Here is a 22660-nt window from a genome sequence, read left to right on the forward strand (position 1 = left end):
ACATTTTTGGGAGGATGGCAGAAAAAAACATGCAATTGACCTTCCTAGGAAGAATTTAAGTCAAAAATATAACAAGGTAATGAGGTATTTATTAAAAATACTCCTTCGCACTTTCATAGGTCTGCTCATATGACAGATGACAGCCAGCTAATCCTCCTATGCACTTTGCAAAGTGGTTATGTAAGTGCTGTCCCCGTTTTGTCGGTGGGGAAAGAAAGGCTGGAAAAAAACCCCAATCATTCTCATAGCAACAGAGAATTCATGCAAGAGCTGGAGTCTGCAGGAATTTTACTTTTCCCTTTGCATTACTCTTATATGTACACGATGTTCCCTTAGTGGTGACTTCTGAGCTCTGTTTTTGTCTCATTCTTTCTTCTCTCTGTCTTAAGTGACCTGATTTTATCTTTTTTAATGTGTAGAGAGGCTCAGCAGCATCTCTTGTTTGTGTGCATACAGAGGCTTAGAGAAGCACTTCAAATGTGGGGCATCTGTTGTTGTAACCCTTCCCTCACCATGATGCCCCCTTCTAAAAAATGCCCAGCTTTCTTTGCCTTGAAAATCATCAAAGGGGTCTGTAAGAAAGGGAAAACAGAAAGTTGGACAAACTGATCATGTATAAGCTCATCCTCTACTGGAGATTTTCTTAAGGCTTGGAAGTTCTGCAATTTCTCAAAAATTAACTCTGTAAGTTCAAGAAAAATCGTAGTATCTATTTCTATCACACTACAGTCAGCCTGTTTTCTGTCTCCCCCTTCATGTGATTATTTTACTCTGAAGAAGATTTTCTTGATAAAAATCTTGCTGCTCGCTGCTCTTTGTAGCAAGATGTAAACACCATGCTGGCATCTTTAAAGATTTTGTGAGTCTTTATTCTGCAAGTGTGAGGAGTGAGGCAGAGCAAAGGAGGCTGTTATACACTGCTGTCCTGGTGCAAGTGGGGAATTCGCACCCAGCCCACGTGCATTTGATTCTCCATTACAGCTTCCAGAGAGGGCTCGTGCTTTGTGCAGGGATTTGCTTACCTGTTTACATAAGGCTTCACCACCTTTTTCGGTCCCACCTTCATACGTGGGATTATCCAGATAGATGAACTGTAAGCTCAAAGGAGTTTTCTAGGCATAATCTGTTTTATCATCTAGCCGATTTTTGCCACATACCTTCACAAATCCCCTTTTGTTTAACAAAGTCCTATCACAGGCTGTGGTTTAGCTTAGGAACCTATTTGGAGCGACATCATTTATAGGAAGGGTGTCAGATACACGTTCCCTGCCAAAGTGCTTTTGAACTTATCTGTCCTGTGTAGCTAATGGGACAGAGCTCTGGGTTGCTTCACTTTTAAAGATAAAGATAAAAACTGGCTCTGTTTTCTTAGAACAAGCATATTATGTGCTTGGGAAGTTGGCATGACTTCCACCAAGCCTGGGAGTCAAGTGGCTCCCAGGTGGCTGCACTTGGAGCTGGATATGAAAAAAATTCTTGGCAAAACTTGCCTGCCCAGCCTTTATGAGCAGTGCAGAAGCCTCAATTTTTTTTTTCCATATGTGTTAGCTTGCTGTTGAAAGAGAAACATGAAACAGGTAGCTTGGGGTTGCTTTGTCTTGATCAAGGATTTGGATGGATCTTCAAACATCCCAATTCTTGAAAGCGTGTCTCTGCAGCTAGATCTAATGCTTGCAATTAAATTAGGTAGAGCTGGTGCCCCAGTGCTGCAAATGTGGAAGCCAACACTGTTACGCAGGTGTAGAACTGGCATTAGAGCAAAACTCAGTGAGCTTTATATGAGGCATTAGGCAAATCCCTATTTAACAGGTTACAGTTTTCAATTTTCAGTCTACAAATAGGAAAAAAATTTAAGACCTGACATCCAGACCTAAGAGTTTTTCTTCTGACACTTGCTGTTTAAAAGCTCTATCTGCTCCCCGTGCCAGCCGGAGACAAAATGAGCTCTGTGCTGTTCACATGCATTCATCCTTCCTCTGCAGTGTTTTGTTCTCCAAGGACTAATTGCCAGTGTGATCCAAGCAAGAAAAGAAAACTTTCTGCAAACTCTGCCATCTCATCACGAACTAGCCTTGGGGTAAAACTGTAGCCTGGAATATACTGAAGAGCTCAGGTACCTGACACAGGCATTCACTGCTTTATGAGATGCCATAAGGTGTTCTAGAAGGTAGACATGACATAGGCAAGCTGTGGGATAGCCCAGGAGATCTCAAAATTAGAAGCCCCTACTTAGGCAAGTGAGTAACTCCTTTGGAGTTTTACTGTTGAACTCATAAATGCTAAGATTTTTTTTTTCCTCTGGATGTGGATCTTGTAAATATGTGGCATAAAGTATAAATATATGGCATAAAATCTGACTTTCATATAGAAGCAAATTTATTTTAGACTCTATAGTTTTGGAATAATTTCCTCATTATCCTCAGCCAGTGTGGGAAAGCCAGGGTGGGGTCTGAGTGCATGGAGGGATGGTTTTGTGAAGCTGATGGAGGGTGTTGAGTTAATATCCCCAGTCCCCCCAGACTGCTGTCTGGCACCTCATTCATCTGAAGACCTCTGAGCATATAAGGTCTGTGATAAACAAAGGCGGTCTGTCTTGTGCCTCTGGGTTTCCAGTGGCTTATTAAAGATTGGATTGTTTAATGTTATCCTTTAACAGAGAGATATTTCTGTGGATAGGGAGACTCCTGTGTCACTGGAAAGGAAAGAGCAAGGCTTTCATGTTCCTTGTTTAAACCATTAGGCAGTGATGTTTTGCTGTTTGACATGCCATTGCTTCTTGCGCTTTCTCAGCAGTCCCATTCCTTCATTCCTTGTGGTTAATTATTGCTCTCATTCTCTTTCCGGCACGTTTTCTGCTCTGTTACTGGATCCGTAGGGGAAAAGTGACTGAGGGAAATAAGCACAGGACCAAGGAGCAGAGAATTAACTGTCCCCATGGGAAGCTTGAGTTACTGGCTGCCACACATGCACATTTTCATTGCTAACAGTGAAGGAAAAGTTGACAAAGAGCTTGTCACCAAGAGCAGAATACAGAGGAGCAGGAAGAATTTCTGCAAGTCGTTTGTATTGCCCACACATGACAGCCCAGTGCATGCAGTTCACATTCAATTATTACTTTTTATTATTCATTATTTTCATTGCAGTAAAATCCACAGGTACCAGCCAAGATTGCAGCAGCATTGTGAGAGATTCTACTCTAGCACAGACTGGATTTTTTAGCAGTATAACTATGTCTTCTGAGAATATAAACATTCTACTAAAATAACTGTACTGTTACAATCCATGGTACTGTATCAAGCAGACCTGACTTTGACTTTTGCAGCTTATTCCCTTTCCCACACAGAAAAGATATTATGTAGGTGTAGACATTTTGCTGTTGTTTTGAGTATTTGTATTTGAATACCGCCACAGCAGTTGAATGCTGCTGTAGTTTCAGGCAACATCAGCCCACAGCTAAATGCGTGTGAGAGAGACCCTGTCCCAGACGGCATCACATCTCAGTAGACAAGGGGGAAAGGAATAGGAGGCATAGATGAGTCATAATTCTGTTAAATGATGGCAATGGACAAGATGCAGGTATCATCCCTTAATCTGGATGGCATTGGCCTTTTGCAATAAGAGACAAACTACTCTTCACACTAATTCCATGTCAGTGTCAATGCATCTCTACTGAAGTTATGAAAAGCAGGGGTAATTCTAGCTAGACCCCACCTGTCTAAAGGTCTTGTTTGTTGTTTGCAGCTCTGGGGCTTCTCAAAGAGTAGCTGGCTGGAATCTTTATTTTTGCATCCTGAAAGAACACTTCCATACTGATCCACCTTGTAGTGTGTCTTGGGCATCTTCTTCCCAAACACTAAATAAAACAGATATAAGAAGGAATTCAGGTCCTGTTACAGTTTGATATAGTTTCTGCCACATTTGGGAAGTTGGCTTTGACTTGTGACCAGAGATGTTAAAAAAATTGTGGGAATAAATGTATCTGGAAGATTTTTTTAAAGGCTAAGTGTGACAAATATTAAAGCAGACAACTTCTGATGACTTTCTCCAGATTTTAGTGCAATGGCTCTGAAGGCAGCTGTTGGGCAGCTCAGGAGCTTGTTGGTCCTATAAGTGGGAAGGTATCCTTTTTGTAGAAGAGATTATTACTCAAGTTGGGTAGCATGGTCTGTGCAGCATGTAGGCTTTGTTAATGCTTTATATATCCACAAAGCTTTGTGCTTGAGATAAATACTGTCACTATCCATGTTCTCAGAATACTCTTTCAGGTTGGCACCAATGGCATAGTGCTCATTTGTAGTGGGTGTAGAATCAGAAAAAGACTGAACAAAGCAAATAATCCTATAAATTCCCAGGAAATATACTAGGTTGTGACAACAACCTCTAAATGTTGCTGAATTTTTAGGATATTTTTGTCAAATATAGTTATAAAAGCAGCAAATGCCAGTTTATAAACTTTTCATGGCTATGTGGAATATTTCTATTGATCTGTATGTTTTAAACACCCTGTCTGTGCATAAAAATGCATCAAAGCATATTAATTATCTTGTTTTATCACTTCCTGATTGATTATGATCTCCACAGTCCTAACCAATACACTAGTAGATTTAAGAAACATTTTTATTTCAATTTTAGCCTAAAGTAGAGATATACATGTCAGAACTGAAGTGATGTGTTGACTTCATGTCTGGCAGTGAGTGACAAATATGAGTGAGAAAACTGCTGGTATGGATTTAAATCTGGGAAAACAATGGGTTGAGCTACTAAGGCATGGCATGACATGGCAGTGAGCTAAACTGCTCCTCTGGTGAGATGCTTGTATGTGGTGTTTTAAAATATGTCTGGTATGCATGATGAAGACATGTCAAGTATAAACAGTTAAAGGACCAAAGAAAGGCAAATCATCAGTGGGAGAACAATGTCATGATGTCACAAAAATAAGTAAGTCATTGCAAAAAGAACTGGGATCACAGCCTTCAAGCTGGAATACTAGAAACCTTCTGAGATGCCAATATGCCAGTACTGCTCCATATTATCGTAGCTTGGGAAAGAAAATCAGGTATTCAGAAACATCTCATAAGCATCAGATACATCACAAAAGTGTCCCTGGTAATGGGAAAAAGAGAAAAGTGCTGGAACAAGTGCTTGTGACTAGTAGATGGTCAACAGCTTTCTTTATTATATGAACTGGAGTATCAGAAAGGGACTGGAAAACTGTGGGCTAATGTCCCTGGAAATAGTAATGTATGGAGCTCATTCCATATAGACAGGAAACAAATCGGTGTATCCTGCTTCCCAGTTAGTGCTGTCTCTAGGCAAGACTGAGTCATTGTCTCCTTGTTTTGTCAGCAAAATGGACAATTACGGTGCTATCTGTGCCATCTGTTAGTTAAATACTAATTTTAAGTGTTACCTTATCTGGAAATTTCTGCATTAACTAGCAGAAGGTTTAGGTTCCTGATTTTATGTGCATTGTGTTGCTTGTAAATAAGTGCCTAAAATACTCTGAAGTGTTTTATATGAATTCTCACTTACTGTGTTTGTTGTGGTCACCTTCTGCATATGGACATCTAGCCAGGAAAAAGTTGCCTGAAATCTCCACTTACTGCACATTAAATTGCCTTGTTATGGTGTGAGTAGCCTCTAGACTGCTTGCAAAGGTTCTTGGCTGGTGTTTCTTACTGTGTTCTGATAACCATCAGATAGATAGATTACAAGGATATATATGTTTTGTCTTCATCCCAGCTTCCCATTTACTTCCCTAACTGTGGCCTGTGTTGGTATGAAAAGTAGCTCTCTATCTCTCTCTTTCAGAATGCATGATATGACGCTGTTAACAGGAAAACACAAAACTTGTTACCCAGATCCAAATCCTTTCAGAAGATCTATCTCCTCAACTCCTATAAAACAGGAAGGGGAAGAAAAGGACTGGATATGGGCCCCTGGTGTGTTAAGCAGAAGACTGTAACCAATCCTTTTACAAAATTTTACCTGTGTTTAGCATCATCTATTGAGTCTGCACTTGGCACAACTGAGTTTTGAACTGTCAGTGGACTGGTCTATCTCTAATCACTGGATGTAGGAGCTCGAACCTTGTTTCAAGTACCAGGGTGCTAGATCAAAGGACTTCTTACTTCCAGTTAGTAGTAATTATGCTATCTTTCTCTTCCATGGATAGTCTGGGCTGTACCACAGGTCAGAGAATATTTTCATTGCATGCTGATTTAACTCAGAAGGTTTCTGCTGGATTAGGTGAGATACAATGCATATGGGAGGAGAGATCCTCTATCTGTAAGTGCTGCTATTAAGAAATATTTCTGGATTTCAGACTCATTTGGAGGCTGCTTAATTTCCAAAATAAGCTTCTCTGATTCTCCATACATAATCTGCATACTCTACAAGCAGACAGGGATCAGCTATTCACTCCACAGCCTGAAATGCCTGAGGCTCTTGTCTCTGCTTATATCCATTAGAGGTAAACCAAGGCTGATTATAGGGAACACTGTACTTCTGATCATGTCAATGAGCATAGCTAGCAAGTGTTCTGGGGGCAGATTCTCATCTCATTTGCATTGGTGCAAATCAAGAGTAATTGAGTTATTCCAGATTCAGAGCAGGCGAACTGCCTTAATAGGATTTTCTGTCTCAATAAAGATATTATTGAATTCAGCCAGTGACTCTGTTTTGACACTGTTTTCCTTTGATTTTATGCTGATATACGGTGTTTAGCATTAGTTCAGAGCAACGTCTACATTGTGTAGACAAGGACACTTGGGAACAAAGTACATTTGAGTCGCAGTTTTGGGACCACATATTTGCTGAACAGGGTGAGGTAGAGCAGTTACTCCTAAAAGAGGCCGTTTCCAGCAAGTCACGTACCTGCGTGCGGGCCCCAATCAAGCCCAAGCTCCAAGGAAGCCAGTAGCCTCTTGTGCCATGATTACTTGCTGCAGAAATGGTTGAAGAGAAAGGCATCTCATGCAGCAGAATGACATTAAGCTGAGAGATAAAAGGCACTTTAAAAAAAAAAAAAAAGAAAAAAAGAAGCTTTAAAGATGATTTAAAAACAGAAAATTCTTCACATGACTCTTTAAGACAGCATAAGCCTCTTTTTGTTTCCTGTCTATTTCGGCCTGTTCCTGGTCAAGAACGCCACAGCTAATAATTGTGTCAGAAAACCTTCCTGTCTGAAAATGATCTCTTCCTAATGGATAGATGATACCATATGGTTTCATATGTCATAGATGGAGAGAGAACATATTGGACGACTGGCCACAGCTGGCAATTCGTGTTAGTGCCATATGGATAAATGAGCGAGCTCTCCTGCATTGTGTATTTCAAGTAAACCATTTATCTAAACAGGTGCTGACCCACTGGGAATGCATTTTTATGGTCAAGCTTGCAGCATGCAGCGACACGAGCAGCTCTGTTCACCCCTCCTTTGTCTGCAGTGCAAACCCACGACATTTATGTATCATTTGCCTCCATTCTGCATAACTCCAATGTCCATAAAAGCGCACCTGGGCAGACTCTTTGTAAATGAGACCTGAGTCTGGCTCATTGAACTGTGTGGATATTGTAAGACCAGTCTCCTAAATCCTCTTTGGGAATCAGCCTGTGATATTCACTTCTAATAGACATTGCTATATCATATGCAGGGGATTAAAACCACCCCATTTATGAGGCTATATAAATAAAGAATCAGACTTTCCACCTCCTTGAGCTACTGTGCTCCATCCCAGATGAAATTTTTACACTCCTTTCCTCTCCATGCCATAATTGCCTCTTTGTCTAAACATGCTTCATTTTGGAATTCCTCTTGCTTACATTCCTAATATGTGTGGTTCAAGGTACTCGCTGACTGATTTATGCTAGGCTTGTGTGGCTCCCTTGGAAATGGAGCAGAACACATTCCATCCACCTGCATAATAAAACCAGCTGGTGCAGGGTGGGAGCGCTCAAACTGCAGCAGAAACAAAATTCACCTAAGTTTTGACTCAGTTATCTGTCTCTCTATCAACTCTTCTGATTGTCTGTAGTATTAAAATCATGCCTAGGGAGCAAGCCCTTATGAAAAAAAGCAAAGTCTCTAATTATGCTGTTTATTCTAATTATTCTGTTATTTCTGTGTCACTGCCAGCACCAGATACTGGGGTGAAGGAAAATGTTTTTTCTGCATTTCTGAGCAAGTATTTTGATAAAAGCACAGCCCTTTTAATATGATCCTAACATTCAGAAAGTTTTAATATCAGTAAAACTCTCTGGGCTCCTTCTGGAATCACTGAATCACAGAGTGGTTTGTGTTGGAAGGAACCTTTAACAGTCATCTAATTCTACCCCCCTGCCATGGGCAGAGACACCTTCCACCATACAAGATTGGTCAGAGCCTTGCAGTCCTCACCTTGAATGTTTCTAAGGATGAGGCATCCACCACCTATGTGGGCAACCTGTGCCAGTGTCTCACCACCCTCACTGTAAAAAACTTTCTACCTACTCTAAATCTACCCATTTTTAATTTAGATCCATTACCCGTTGTCCCATTATTGCAGGCCTTACTCAAGTCTGTCCCCATCTTTCTTATAAGCCACTTTGAAGTTCTGAAAGGCTGCAGTAAGGTTTGTTCTTTGCCTCTTTCCATCAGCTCTACAAGAAGTGTAATTCTTGTTTTTATCACAGGAGGTAAGATTTTATATGAGAATAAATTTAGTCAGTTTGGTGGTAAATCAATCTACAATCCAAAGCTCAGGTAAGTAATTTCATTAATGAGATTTGATTTGGATTCCCTATTCACAGCTGTATCAACCCTATGGTATGCAAAGAGGGAAAGAGTTATTTTGGCTAGGAAAATCAGGAATTCTGCAGTGGTTGGAGGAATAGCCTAACAGTCACCCCATGCTTTTCCCTGCTCAGCAGTTTCACATCACTAATAGTTCACTTGTGGCTGCTTGTGAAGTGAGAAAACAGAATAAACCTCAACCCAACACTATTTCTTATCCCCTGTCAACTACTCTGCTGTACCCACATTGAAGATGCCTGTTCCCTTGTGTTTGTTCATTTGTGCTCATCTCTTCCAAACAGGAGTTAAGCTTTCGTAGCGTAACAGTAATAAGGCAGCTTAAATAGCAACTTCTCAGCTGTGTTTGGTGCACACTGTGCTGCAGGAGATTAAAAAGAAAATCAGAAAGTACGTGATGGAGATTAAGATGGTTTTGAATTGCTGCATAGAAGACTGAGTCCCCTTTGTGCCTCTTATTTGCTGTTTGAAGTACCGTTACTTAAGCTCAGCGTTAGGGGGGAATGAAAAAAAAAGTCTTCCTGAGAGGATGTGAGAAGCCATTTCAAAAGACGATGCCTCTCCAGTAAATAAAGCACAAATGTTTTGGGTCAGCACTGAAAGGGTGGATGAGATGGAGTTTCACCCAAAAGAAAACTTGTTTAACCAGAAGTCTTTCAAATCTCCTGGCTGAGATAAAGAAGATCAAAGTGTTTAAACACGTTGATCCACTACTGAGGAAAATTTAGTGCTGGCAACAGACAGCAGCTGCAGTGGAGCTGGTGTGTCTAAACTCACAGCGGGGGACTAATTGCTCTTATGGATATAGGTTTGCTTTAAAAACCAGGTCTGAAGGATCGTCATTCTCATTCAGAATGATGGAGATCTATTGATAAGAAGTAAAATACCAATCTACACTACACAGCAGCAGGAGGAATATAGTCCTGGGAGCTGAGCAAGAGGGATGCATGAGGATCCTCTGCTTTTATTCAACTTCTATTGTGTGGGGAAAGTTCCCATCAATTTACTTGAGATGATAACATTAGCTTGACACTCTCCTTGCTAATTAAATGTGGAAGAGTAGCTGAAGTCAAAACTTAATGTCATTGTCCTGAGAGGTATCTTGGAAAGGGATGCTTTTGCCATTAGAGAATTACAAATTTTCTGTAGAAGCAGAAATGTTATTTTTATGCAATTTATTAGCTGGGCAGGGATGCGATAGTAGTAAGGCTGATTAGAAAAAATAATTCAGTGAACTATTCCTGAATTCAGTGAATTTTTCCTGGTACAAGCACAGCTGTAAAGATACTTGTGACAAGTCAGGTGGAGGGGCTGTTATGGCATCTCATTAAACAGGTTCCTTCTTGCTGTCCTAGCATGTGAAAAAATGTGTGCTCCTGTTTAATTAAGGGGCTAAATAGAAGGTCCAAATTGAGGGTTAGTGATGAGGCTTTTCTCATGGCACAGGAACTAAGTGGGATTTTTGCATTTGGGTGTGAATATTGTGAGGTTTGAGTTCTTCTGAATGCCCATTTTTTATTTATTTTAAGGGAAATTAAGAAAAATACTGCAATTCTTATCTACAGCATATTCTTTACAAGGTATCATCAGAGGTACTCAGTAAGAAAAAAAGGCAGCTCAGCCATCCCAGTCTTTCCAGTTGAGAAGGAGAGACGTCATGGCTCTGGGAGGAAATTAAATGCTCCTGTGCTGAGTCACTACAGTACAGTACAATATACCAATCTAGCTCCAGCTGTTCAGCCCTCATGTGCTATTTGTAGTTATTTGGAGAACAGAAAATCTCACTATGTGCATATATATGTGCATGTGTGTATGTACATATATGTAGATAATTTGTTTGTGTGTGTGTGTGTCCAGCCACATAAATAAATGTGTATGCTTTGACCTTTTTTAATACCACCTCATTCTTGCGATTTTCCAGAAGTATCTAAATTATTCACCCTGGGTTTTCAGAATAGGCAAAGTAGGGAGCAAAGGGCATTCAGAGGCCACGGACTTCTCCTGTCATCACAAATGAAAGCCTTTTCATAGCTCTAACCTTGATTGCTCCCTTGCAGTAGGGACTCCCGTTAAAGCCATTCAAATGTCAATATGCTGCCTAAATACATGAGGTAAATTCTTCCATGGTTTCCAGAGAGGGCATCACAGCATGCCTACATTTGCCTCAACATGAGGGCCAGCAGGACAGTCTACCAAGCACACAGCAACGGGTTAGACATAATGTGTTGTGGGCTGCAGAGGTAGAATACAGCTATGAATGTATCCTCTGATGAATTAAAGGTTTGGTTCATTTGGGATGTCCCAGGACATCCAACCTGGCCTTTCTTTACTGATTTGGAAAGGTTCAGGTCTTCCTTAAGTGACGTGTCTGACCCACCAGCCCAGAAGATGCCTGACATAGGTGGTGACATCTCTCAGGGTCAGAAGCACACTTGGTCAGCACCTGTAAACCACTGCCCACACCCCGTTAGGCCTGTCAAGTCTTGGGGTGTGATCACATTGAGCTGGAGGGAGAGGCACAGGAGAAGGAATCACAAGTCCCTGCATGATCCACTGGGAGTGTTTCCCTTTCTCAACACCCTCCCTAGCAGTGTTACAGCACCAGGAAGCGAAGAGTCAAGGGCAAGGAACACATCCTCCCAACACAGAAGCGCTCAGATTCAGGAGCAGTGTCCTTGCCCTCTCTTCACATTGTATTGTTCTTATTAATGCAACTATCTGGCCCACTACCTGTTGGTCCACTCTAGAAGCAATATAATTTTTTTAATTTCTGAGAAAACAGCTTTTAAAAATATGTTCAAATATTATTTAATGTCCATTTCAGGTATCATTAATTTGATGCAATGGTTATATTGAGAGCTTTCACTTCATACATCTTGTTAATCATTGCTGTTGCGTATTTTGTATTCTACCCTTAAGAAATTTGCCAAGACAGATTTTTCAGTGGATTTTTTGAGGTGAAAGTGAAAGTGGCAAGTGGCATAAAAAATTTGCAGGGAATTCCCACTTTTCTTCAATATTTCCAAGCCAGAGGATGTCAAAGTTCAAATGTACAAATTACTTAGAAAATTACCAGATTGGATCTGTAAGATGAGATGCAGCAGTATTCATAGTTTACAAGAAATGTGGGGTCCATATAGCTTAGTCCACAATTTCCAGCCTTTATTAGGATCAAGTTTTCCATCCTTGAGCTCAATAGTTGTGCTGCTCTAAACTTCTCAATGTCAGCTTACCTACCCTCTGGCAAAAAAAAATAGGGGCAGCAATTACCCATCCTTTGAATGCTTTGGAAAGGTTTTGGATTAGATCAGCAATGGATAAAGGGGAAAACTATTCCTTCCATTTAACAGCTTTAACGAAAAGTGTATTGATGGTCAAATTACATTTTATTGCTGGTCAAGGCTCTGCTGAAAGACCTGAAGCCGCTACAGAATCAAGGAACAATTACAGAAACATCTGTTGTGAACTGGGCAACATACTATGATACTTTTCTAGGCAATACAAAAACTCTTTCTTTTACAATGACATTTTAAATACGCAGTTCAAATAGGCCAGAAGAAATGTTTTTACTTATTAAATTAACTCAACAGAAAAAATATTTTTCCCGCAAATAAAGGAGTAGCTGAAAAAATGATCCAGAAGCCAAAGAAGAATTGTTTTCCACAGTAGACCAGGAAAATATTTATTTTGGCTATGCTATTGCATAAAAGTCATATTTTAATGCTTTGAATTTTGCTATATGGATTATGAGCATGTCAAAGCAAATTTTGAAGTACAATCCAAAAAAAAGTTTTGCATGTGCAAGAATGATGTCTTTCTAAAATGTTTGCAAGCCTTGATCAGATGGATATTGAATCCTATAATGTTTTGGGTTGGAAGGAATCATAAAGATTGTCTAGTTCCAACCTCCTTGCCATGGCAGGGACACGCTCCACTAGACCATGCTGCTCCGAGCCCCATCCAATTTGGCTTGGAATACTTCCAAGGAGGAGGAATTCACAACTTCTCTGGACAGCATGTTCCAGTGCCTCATAGTATGGTGTGTTAATTTTAAACTCTGCAAATAGAGGACCAAGTTTTCTGTGAGAGAAAAGTTGTTGCCTTTTGATACAATTTCTTTGTCCACCTGAAATCTAAGTTCAGTGAGTGAAATTTGCACAATCGAAGCAGCTCAATCAAGGTTGCAACTTTGCAGGCTGATGGAAATGGCCTGTTTCTTTGCTCCAGTTGACCAGAAGAGGATTTTTTGTCCTTGAGTTCTCCTGGCTTGATAAAATAATTTATTTACCAAATTTGTTATTGTAGTCTATTGCAATACTTTGAACAGTGTCATTACTGAAATGCTGCTCAGCTTTTGTCAGTGTAGCATTAAAATTAATGACTGGTGGAGCAGTTATTCATTTACACTGAGAAAACATATCTTGGGGTGAGACTCACTGACTGGTAACTCATTCAACTAAAACTAGACATGTAACTTAGACTAGGCCATAGCTCTTTAACTTCTATTATACAGATGTCTGAAGTTAGCTGGATACATCTCTGATGACCAAAGCATATGCAAGAAAATGAGACTTAGGTATGCCACAGTTAAAAGTAGAACATGAAAGCTAATTTTTCACACAAAGCATATCTGGTGATCTTCCTTCAACTGAGAAAGAAGAGCTTGGTATGCAAAGAGCACAGCACCGCAATTCATTGATGAACATTAAAATGTAGTTCTTCTGCAATGCATTCGACATCCTTTACTTGTTATCATTTTGTTATCATTTCCTAGAAGTCCAATTTTTCACTTGAAATTACTACACACCAAGAAAATTATCTTATTTCTGAGAAACCTCCAAAGCCTCCACTGTGCAACCTTTTTTTAATCTCTTCTATAAGCTACTTAAAAAACAGCTTCACCCTTCTTAAAGGAAAAAAAAAAAACAACCCAAAACCATAAAAATAACAACCAAACAAAGAAAACATAAGAGACAAAATACAGTGAAATGGCCCTTACAACAGAACTGGAACAGACTGGGATGTGAAAAACACCCACTGCACTGGGGCACCATTCTGGCTCTTGAAGTTCAAAATTGCACAATTCCCTGGGCAGCTTGTTCTAGTGTCTGACAACTCTTTCAATGAAGGGATTTTCCCTGATATTCAATCTAAACCTCCCCTGGCACAATTTCCTCTTGTCCTGTTGCTTGTTACCTGGGAAAAGAGACCAAACCACACCTTGCTAAAACCTCCTTACAGGGAGTTGTAGAGAATGAAAAGGTTATGGTGGTGGTTGAGCTTCAGTCACTGCAAAGCAAAATGCCATCTTACAGAAGGGTGTCCTTTGGCTCTGAATAACCCAAATAGACTCTCTTCTGCTTTCATTTGCTGCCTTTTGGAACATGCCTATGATCTCCAAACACATCAGCCATGCCTTTCTGTTCTCCATGGGGGAACAAAATAATGAGATGTTGTCCTGTGAGCAGGGCTTCATTTGGGAGGATGATTTTCAGCTCATTTCTGCTTGTCCTGTCTCCGCTTCCTGCCTCGCTCCACTTAGTCGCTGTGTCAGCGTCATCTCTTGCAGCACAGGATGATAATGGAAAAGGAGCTGGAGAGAAATATGCAGCACAGACACAATTAGAAGCAGCAGAGACCAGTATATGCAGGCATATGTATTTACTCCTGGTCCTTAGTGTCTCCAGTTCATCAGACTGTCCCCATTCAGCCACAGCCCTCTGAGGGAACACTTGACTTCAAGCACATGTTGAAGCTCTGATGTCCCCGGTGAGACTTAAACCTGTACTTAATGGTAAATGTCTGCTAAAAGAATTATTTGCAGTTGGAACATGTTTCCTACCTGGAAATGTATAACTGCTTTGTGGGTTCTCCTATCAGGAGCAAAGATAAAGTATTCTTGGCCAGAAAAGCAAGTTAGTATGAATGTCCTAGGTGAGGATATGTCCATGATCTTTCCTCACCCTCCCACTGGCAGCCAAGTAGCCAGGCCATCTATGACCATTTCTTCTGCCTTTGAGGTTGGCACTAATTGCTGTCTCAGGAAAAACAAGGTGGGCCCTGTCATCAGGAACTCAGTTGATACCACAGTAATTCAGGGGCACCTCACCTACTGTGAGTTAATCAAAGCAGGACACCAGCTAGGAAAATCTCTGCTCTTTCCAGCTCTGAACACTGCTTAGACCCTCCAGTTGCTTTTTTAGTATATGATACATTTGGAAATAGAGTGTCTGAAAACCCCCAAGCAGGCAAACTCCAAAGCAATCCAACCATCAAAAGTCTGGACTAAAGAGCACAGGTGGCAAGAAATTTTTCTTTCCTTGTGTGTGAAGATGCCTTGTTTTCGCAACACTTCTAATGAAAGCATTTTTATTTTTGGATGCTCTTTAGGGTAAAATGCAATACATCAAAATAAATCATTGCATCGTATGCCTGTTACAAATGAAAGCTGATGCACCAAATGTCAGGGTTGCTTGCTTTGATGAATCAATGAATATTGACAGTTTTGCTAACTGTGTAAGAAAGAAATGGCAGTGAAGGGGAAATGTTGACTTGATACAAATATATAAATATATTAATTAAATTTCAATAAGATCATACAGATTTTGTGATAATATTGTTTCAAATAAGGCAAAATGTCTCCTTGTGCTTTAATAGAGAAACTGTGTATCTTTTCCCTTCCCATATTTTCACTTACTAAATGAATTCAGCAAACACCGTCTTTGAAAAGGCATTCATTTCAACTGTTCTGGAAAAAACTTCTGATCAGACCAAGAACACTGGCTTCAAGGCCACTCTCCTTCCTGTGAGACAGGGAGTATCTGTGTGATAAATTACCTGTGGGTGAATGCTAAGTCTTTAATGAGAAAAAACATGCTCTGTTGGATTCAACCTTTCATGTGAAAGCTGTTTGGGACCTTACCTAAAAGAATGTGCTAATCAAGAGAAAACCATAACTACTGTCTTGTCAATGGACACAAATGAATAAGCCTGGTTAAAATGAGGTTGAAGTGAACTCAGAAAAAGAACCAAAAAAGAGTTTTTCTGTGCTGTTTTCTGAGAGCTTGCTTTACACTGCACAGTGATTTATGGCAATTGGAATCTCACTATTTCTGCAATTAATATTAGTGGATGCTTCCTATTCAGAGGAATGTTAATCATAATAATGCAAATGGAAGTATTATTGGAGCTATGCTTCAGAGTTCGTATTTCATATTGAGCTGAAAGTTCAGTACCCAGCATCATTCTCAATGGAGCATTCACATTGTATGGATAGATGGATGTGCACCAAAGGTAAAATAACTGAATTAATATAAGCCAGAATAATATGCCTGGCATATAGCTTCCCATTTTCCCATTTTACTGTAAGGATCTGATTTTCAGGCTTTTTAAACCAATAATAAATTATAGCAATGCACTGTTAATTACACCTTACAGAAGTGGCGTATAGTATAAATTGCACTGGTGATGGACTTAGATTAAGTTTCTCGTGCTTATTTTTAGCATGTCAAAGGCAATTCATTTCCAACTGGGCCATGTTTAAAAGTTTGGAGTGAAAAAACTGTGTAATTATTTCCTAATAGAAAGAGAATATTGGTGACAATATTTTATCCTACATATCTTCTTGCACTAAATATATTAATGGGAAAGGAAGAAGCAAGAACACATATTAATTTCAACATGTGTTTAAAAGATATAATGAGTATTTATAAATTTTGCTTCTGCAAATATTTTCTAAATTGTCCTCTTCGTATTGTTACCTCCCTCTGTGCTCCCTTAGATAATTTCTTAGCTTGTGATTGGTTTCTTTATGATTGTTGATGCTCTGGAAATATTTGGTCCCTGCCCTTTTTCATTCTTTTTCTTCCTTTCCTTTCCTTTCCTTTCCTTTCCTTTCCTTTCCTTTCCTTTCCTTTCCTTTCCTTTCCTTTCCTTTCCTTTCCTTTCCTTTCCTTTCCTTTCCTTTCCTTTCCTTTCCTTTCCTTTCCTTTCCTTTCCTTTCCTTTCCTTTCCTTTCCTTTCCTTTCCTTTCCTTTCCTTTCCTTTCCTTTCCTTTCCTTTCCTTTCCTTTCCTTTCCTTCTTTCCTTTCCTTTCCTTTCCTTTCCTTTCCTTTCCTTTCTTTTTTTTTTTTTTTTTTTAATGGGGGTGGAAGGTTTTTGTTGGTCTGTTTTTCTCCCCACGTGTTTTGATTTATAAAGAGGGTGAGTGGGAAGAGGGGATAATAGCAACATTTTAAAAAAGTCCTGCTGGCTTTTATTAAAAAATGCATAAACTTCAAGCTTTTGAAAATAATTCAGAGCTCATTCAGAAACATCAATTAATATTTCAGAAAATAAATTACCCACATAAATAAATCAATGCTGTACATGCCTTTTTGCTGTAGCAGAAAGGTGTTTTTAATTTTCATCCAAGAGGAATGTAACTACCATATTAAAATTGTTTATCAGGAGGTGACTGTGGAGGATACTGTGCATGTAGTCAGTAGGACCCTACTTTTTAGGGAGCACAGAGCTATGACTGGAGCTGAAATATCCATCACATGACATAATTATACTCTTGATAGGAAAGGAAAGAAGTTCTTAGGTGGGGACCACATTTTAGACTTTGTGGATCTGTATTCAAATCCAGTATAAACATCCTGTATAGCATCAAGGAAAGCATTTTGGCCCAGGACTTCAAGAATATCTCAAAACTCAGCTGAGTGAGAAAGAGATGCCCAAATAACTTTAAGGACTAGATCCAACAGGTACTGCTATAAGACTTATTCTGTGTCCTGTGGTCTGGATTAGGCAGTTATATGTTCTGAATACCTGAGTCTCAACTTTTCTGAATCACTTTACATTATTTGGGCCTGTTCTTTCAAAATGGCATTCAGGTCATGATATAAATACAGATGTACTGACATTTAGGGGTTTGTATTGTTTTGGTTGGATTGGGTTTGGTTGGTTGGTTATTTTTTTGTTTAAGAGATGAAATCACTTTGATGTTGCATTTGATGGGTCATCCCAGAGATATACATGTAGGCATGTCACAGTAACTTTCAGAAGACAGGTGTAAATGCAAGAGCAACCTTAAACCCTCAGTTTCTAACCATGACTGCTAAAGGAGCAGAGCAGACCACTTCCTTATATTTTCTGTGCTGCAGCTTATTCTCCAAAGTGGGAATAATAACACTTCCCTGCCTTGACAAACAGTTCTAAAATACTTATATTGAAAATCAGGAGTGGTATAGGTATTATGGTGACAGGGGATCCTAAGACTACCAGAGTCCTGAGAGAGGAAAGTGAACAATTTATTCTCACTACCTCCTCATTTCCAGGTCTCACAGAAAAGCATTCTGGTGAGTGATGGCCTCTTCTGCTTTTGTTTTCTTCTATTTGAAGTGAGCATCACCAAGAGAGGATACTCAGAAAATTAATTCAGATTGGCTTAGATAAGGACTCTGTGATGTTGATTAAAAACCATCCACAGGGCCATTAGTGAAGTGAGATAATAAATGAAAATGTGTTGAATCACGTGGGTTTTCTAGTGGGGGAACATCAGGGAGCATTCCTGAGTCCAGTCTTCTTTAAATATCTTCATTCATTAGCCAGAAGACAGGAAAAGAGTACATGTTAATTAAAATCACAAATGATCCAAATTGGGAGGCACTGCATAAATCAGCAAAAATAGAGAGACTAGAAACCTTAGGCAGGAAATGACAAAATGAGATGCGGCTTTGAAAAATGCATGTGGAGGAGAAATAGTCTGTACGAGAGCACAATCAGCAGCAAGGAGTGTTCTTGAAGAAGCAGAATTAATTGGAAGAAGACAAAGGATGTGGACCATGGAGTAAAGGGCAATGTAGCAGAGCAGCTATTTAAAGGTGACCTTTGCACCTTTTCAATAGACAGCTTGGATTCAAATTAATTTGCAATTGGCAAGATTCAAAGGTCAATGCAGTTTTGGACCATATATGCAGAAAGAAGTTGCCAAAGAAAGACATGGAATCCCACGTCCCTAACAGTATGCTACCATATCACTCAGCCTTCTATTATTTTTTTTTCCCAATTATTCAAGACCTTGTGCACCAGAGTGAATGTAAAATAGATGCATATCTGACAAAGTGGGTAACCTGGGAGAGCTGATGGGTCTGACAAATGTGGCTTTCAGTGAAACTACACACACCCTCTTTCTGTGTTCTCTGCCTTTCCAGTCTATATGGGACATGGTCTCCCTGAGACAAGGAAAGGAGCTAAGAAAAGGGACTTGAGACTAACTAGCTAATGAGAGGCAGAAGAGGAGCCCCAGTGCTGCTCTACACTTTCGTTGAACCTCCTGCTTGTAGTGTGGTAGGTTTGTGACACATGCATCATTAAATTTGGACTCTTCGATGCCACACACAATTTCACAGGATATAGTTTACTGATGTGAGAGTGGAAACAGCAAGAGGCATCTTTGGAAGATCTCAGCCATTTCTCTCTAACAAAGGAAGAAGACTTAAGAAACTAGATATTTGGGATAACCATATAAACTAAAAAAATATATATTTTTATTTTTATCTTCTGAAGCCTGCGAAAACACAGAAGAGGAAAGGAACAACTGCTGTGTTAATTGGAAACTCTTGAACCTCCAGTAGAGGACTTGATGAATTACTCTTTTGGCAAGGGGGTGGATGTTTGCACAGTTGGTCAAGGACAGGCACCAATTCTGAGTGCTGTACAAAAGAACTTAGTTTGTATTTACCAAATGCATTTCTTTCTATGAGATAACTAAGCATACCCTAGTAGTGCTGATGTGACATTACAGCAGGAACCATGTATGTATAGATCACTGTTTTAGATACCCCGTATAACAGTAAGTAGTTGTTTTAATTTATTTTTCTATAGCAAATAAGTTAACAATCACTGAACAAAACACTGATTTTTTTTCTATGTCTGTGTATTTTTCAGGTAGACTGAGAATAACACGTCTAGGTTAAAACAGTATCCTACAAGAAGCATTTGATGGATTGTTCCTAGATATTTCTAAGAAGGCAACTACCAAAAGTGAGTACTAATTCCAGTATCTGGGATGTTTTAATCATGTTTTGTTGTTTAAAATAAAATTATGATATTTGTAATGTTTCTTGAGGAGATTTCCCTAATTGGAGTCATGAGAAATTTCACTAATTTCTCTAGAATGGGTCTATTATTGACCCATGTCTATTTTTATTAGTTGACAAGGATAATTTGAATCACAGTCTCAGTCATGGATTCATTTCTGCTGTGCCAGGCACTCTAGAAACATAGACATTCTCTGCATGAAATTACTTATGTCTTAGTAGAAGTCAAGAAGCTATGGATAGTGACAGACAGAGGAGACCCATGGATGTGATAAGTGCTGGTCAGTATGACAGGCAATGCTAATAGCACACCTGCAACCTAGTCCTTGTCAGAATTTTAGATGTTGCTGCAGAGAAAGAAAGTCACTAGCAAGGTAATTTTATATGTGTTTATGGAGATCAGCATGAAAGAAAATACAAAAGCACTCATTTGAAAATCCAGTGCATAGACCATGGAAAATGCATGGGTTGATTGGATGCAGACAGCCTCGTTTTGATAGAAATGGGGAAGGAAACTCAATGCTATATCTGGAAAAATGGCCTTTGTATCCAGGGAATATTATCAGGGCAAATTTACACCTGTGATGTAAGTGACAGAAAGGAATTCTGCAGTAATTGACGTGTTCAAAGATAAGGACTGAGATAAGAGATTTACCTAGATGGGTAGAGAGCAAGGAAAGGCATTATTTGTAGTATGATACACAAAACATACTTTGAATGTATGTGTAGCTTCAGTGTTAACTGGGAAGTGGCATCTGGAGTGGACGGGAATATGAGTTGAAGATGATACCAAGATTACAGGATAGTGGCATTGTCCACAGTGATCAAGAGGGAATGTTGCTTGGAGATCATTGCTGGGACATGTCAAGCAAAGCTGGGACTATTCAGTAGACAGAAAATTACAAGGAAATGGTAGAAAAGCAGAAGCATGAATCAACAAATTGTGGAATATTTGATGCTGGCAGGGACCACTGGAGATTGTCTAGTTGCCTTTCAAATCAAAACACACTTTCTTGGAGAATGTTGCTGAGGGGTGATATTTAAGAACTTTTCACGTAGAACTGAAGAGCTGGGGCACCTGTGGCTTTTGCCACATAAAGAAGCAGCTAATGTTCACCTCAGCCTGGGAATCTTGATATGAGTGATGAGTGGAGAGAAAGAAATGTCTGTTAATATTAAAACTACAAGTACAGTAGGAGGAGTCCTAAAAGTCAAAGCCATGAATATAAAGTGATATTTAAATTAAATTGATGCAGAATTATGTGTACTTGCTAGACAGAATGAAAGTGATTAGTGAACACCAGTGCTTTAATCACCAGCACTACACAGATACTGGCATAAGAAAGAAGAGGCAGTTCCCAAAGCATGAAAATTTTGCCTACGAGTCATGTCCTGGACTTTGTTCATTACTCCTTAGGGAGAAACTATGTACTCCTATAAGGAATTAAATTGTGCTTGTTTTTTTTTTTCCATAATCTTAGAATTATAGGAAGGTTTGGTTTGGAAGAGACCAAGAGACCATAAATATCATTTAATTCCAATCTCCCCCTGCCATGAGCAGGGAAGTATTAGGGCTGGTGTGAGCTGAAATGTTGTGTCTGTAGCAAGAGTTCAAAAAGTTAACCCCTGAGAAAGATCTCACTGCAAGATAATGACTAGGCATAAAAAACAAAGAGAAAGAAAAAGGGAAAAAGAAAAAGAGTAAAAGTATTTTCAAAGTCAAGGTTTCATTGTAAGTGGTAACAGTATAATGAGGTGACAGAAAGCTGAGTGGAGTAAGGAAAAGAAGAAGAAATCTCTAAAGTAAAACTTCTCAAATTTCTGGGAGTCGCTGCACATGATAAGCTCTCTATTAAGAGATAAAAATTTCAGAGGACATGTCTAAATACCTTTTTACTAAAGGCGAATTCTTACTTGTCAATGTAATCTGAAGACTTTTTCATTACAAAATACTACTCGTTTCAAAATGCAGTCTTTTACAACCATGATGCATTTGATAACCTTTTTGCTACCAGGAGATCTGAGTAGCGACATAAGGTCAAAGAGTCAATAATAGAATCCAAATCAGTTATTTCCTGTGGAATCACAGTATTTTTCCCCAGTTACGTCCAACAGGGTAGTGGAGTCAGTCATGCCAGCTATGAGGCACATTTTCCCCTCAACGGGTCTTTCCAGAGCTGTTTCAAAGGTATGCCATACTAGCTGATCCCATACTATCTGCGAAGTCTTGGAATTATAGAATGTTTGGGGATGGAAAGAACCTCAAAGATCATCTAATTCCAAACCCCCTTCCATGGGCAAGGACACTTTTCACTAGACTAGGTTGCTCAAAACCCCATCCAACCTGGCCTTGAATGCTTCCAGTGATGGAGGAGTCACAGTTCTCTGGGCAACTTGTGGCTGTGCCCCACCACTCTCACAGGAAATAATTTTTTATTAATACCCAATTTAAACCTGACCTCTGCCAGACTGAGCCATTCCCTCTTGTCCTGTACCTCCATACCATTGTCAAAAGTCCTTCTTTCAGCTATTTTATAGCCCCCTTTAAGTTCTGGAAGGGGCTCTAAGGTCTCCCTGTAGCCTTCTCTAGGCAGATCAACCCCAACTCCATCAGCCTGTCTCCACAGGAGAAGGTCTCCAGCCCTCTAAACACCTTTTTGTCCCTCTTCAATGCACACACAAGATGAATATGAACAGTACAAACAACAGGGTCTGTTATTTTACTGTCTCATTAAAAGTAACAATATGCCTCAGGGGATATAGTGTTTCTCAGGAGCCGCCAACA

The 22660-nt window shown here is 39.6% G+C and overlaps 1 protein-coding gene across 14 annotated transcripts in view; it reads left to right on the forward strand.

Moving 5' to 3' along the window:
* Nucleotides 1–22660, forward strand: part of TENM4 (teneurin transmembrane protein 4) — a 1543936-nt gene that overhangs the window by 1131689 nt on the left and 389587 nt on the right. For 13 of the 14 annotated variants that reach the window (XM_077174070.1, XM_077174074.1, XM_077174077.1 and 10 more), the window contains one exon: nucleotides 19724–19819. The gene's annotated coding sequence lies outside the window, so the exon portion shown is untranslated. The remainder of the gene's footprint in view (nucleotides 1–19723; nucleotides 19820–22660) is intronic. The other variant, XM_077174072.1, reaches the window with a different exon arrangement.

The sequence above is a fragment of the Agelaius phoeniceus genome, chromosome 2 (assembly GCF_051311805.1).
Source record: "Agelaius phoeniceus isolate bAgePho1 chromosome 2, bAgePho1.hap1, whole genome shotgun sequence".
NCBI lineage: Eukaryota > Metazoa > Chordata > Aves > Passeriformes > Icteridae > Agelaius > Agelaius phoeniceus.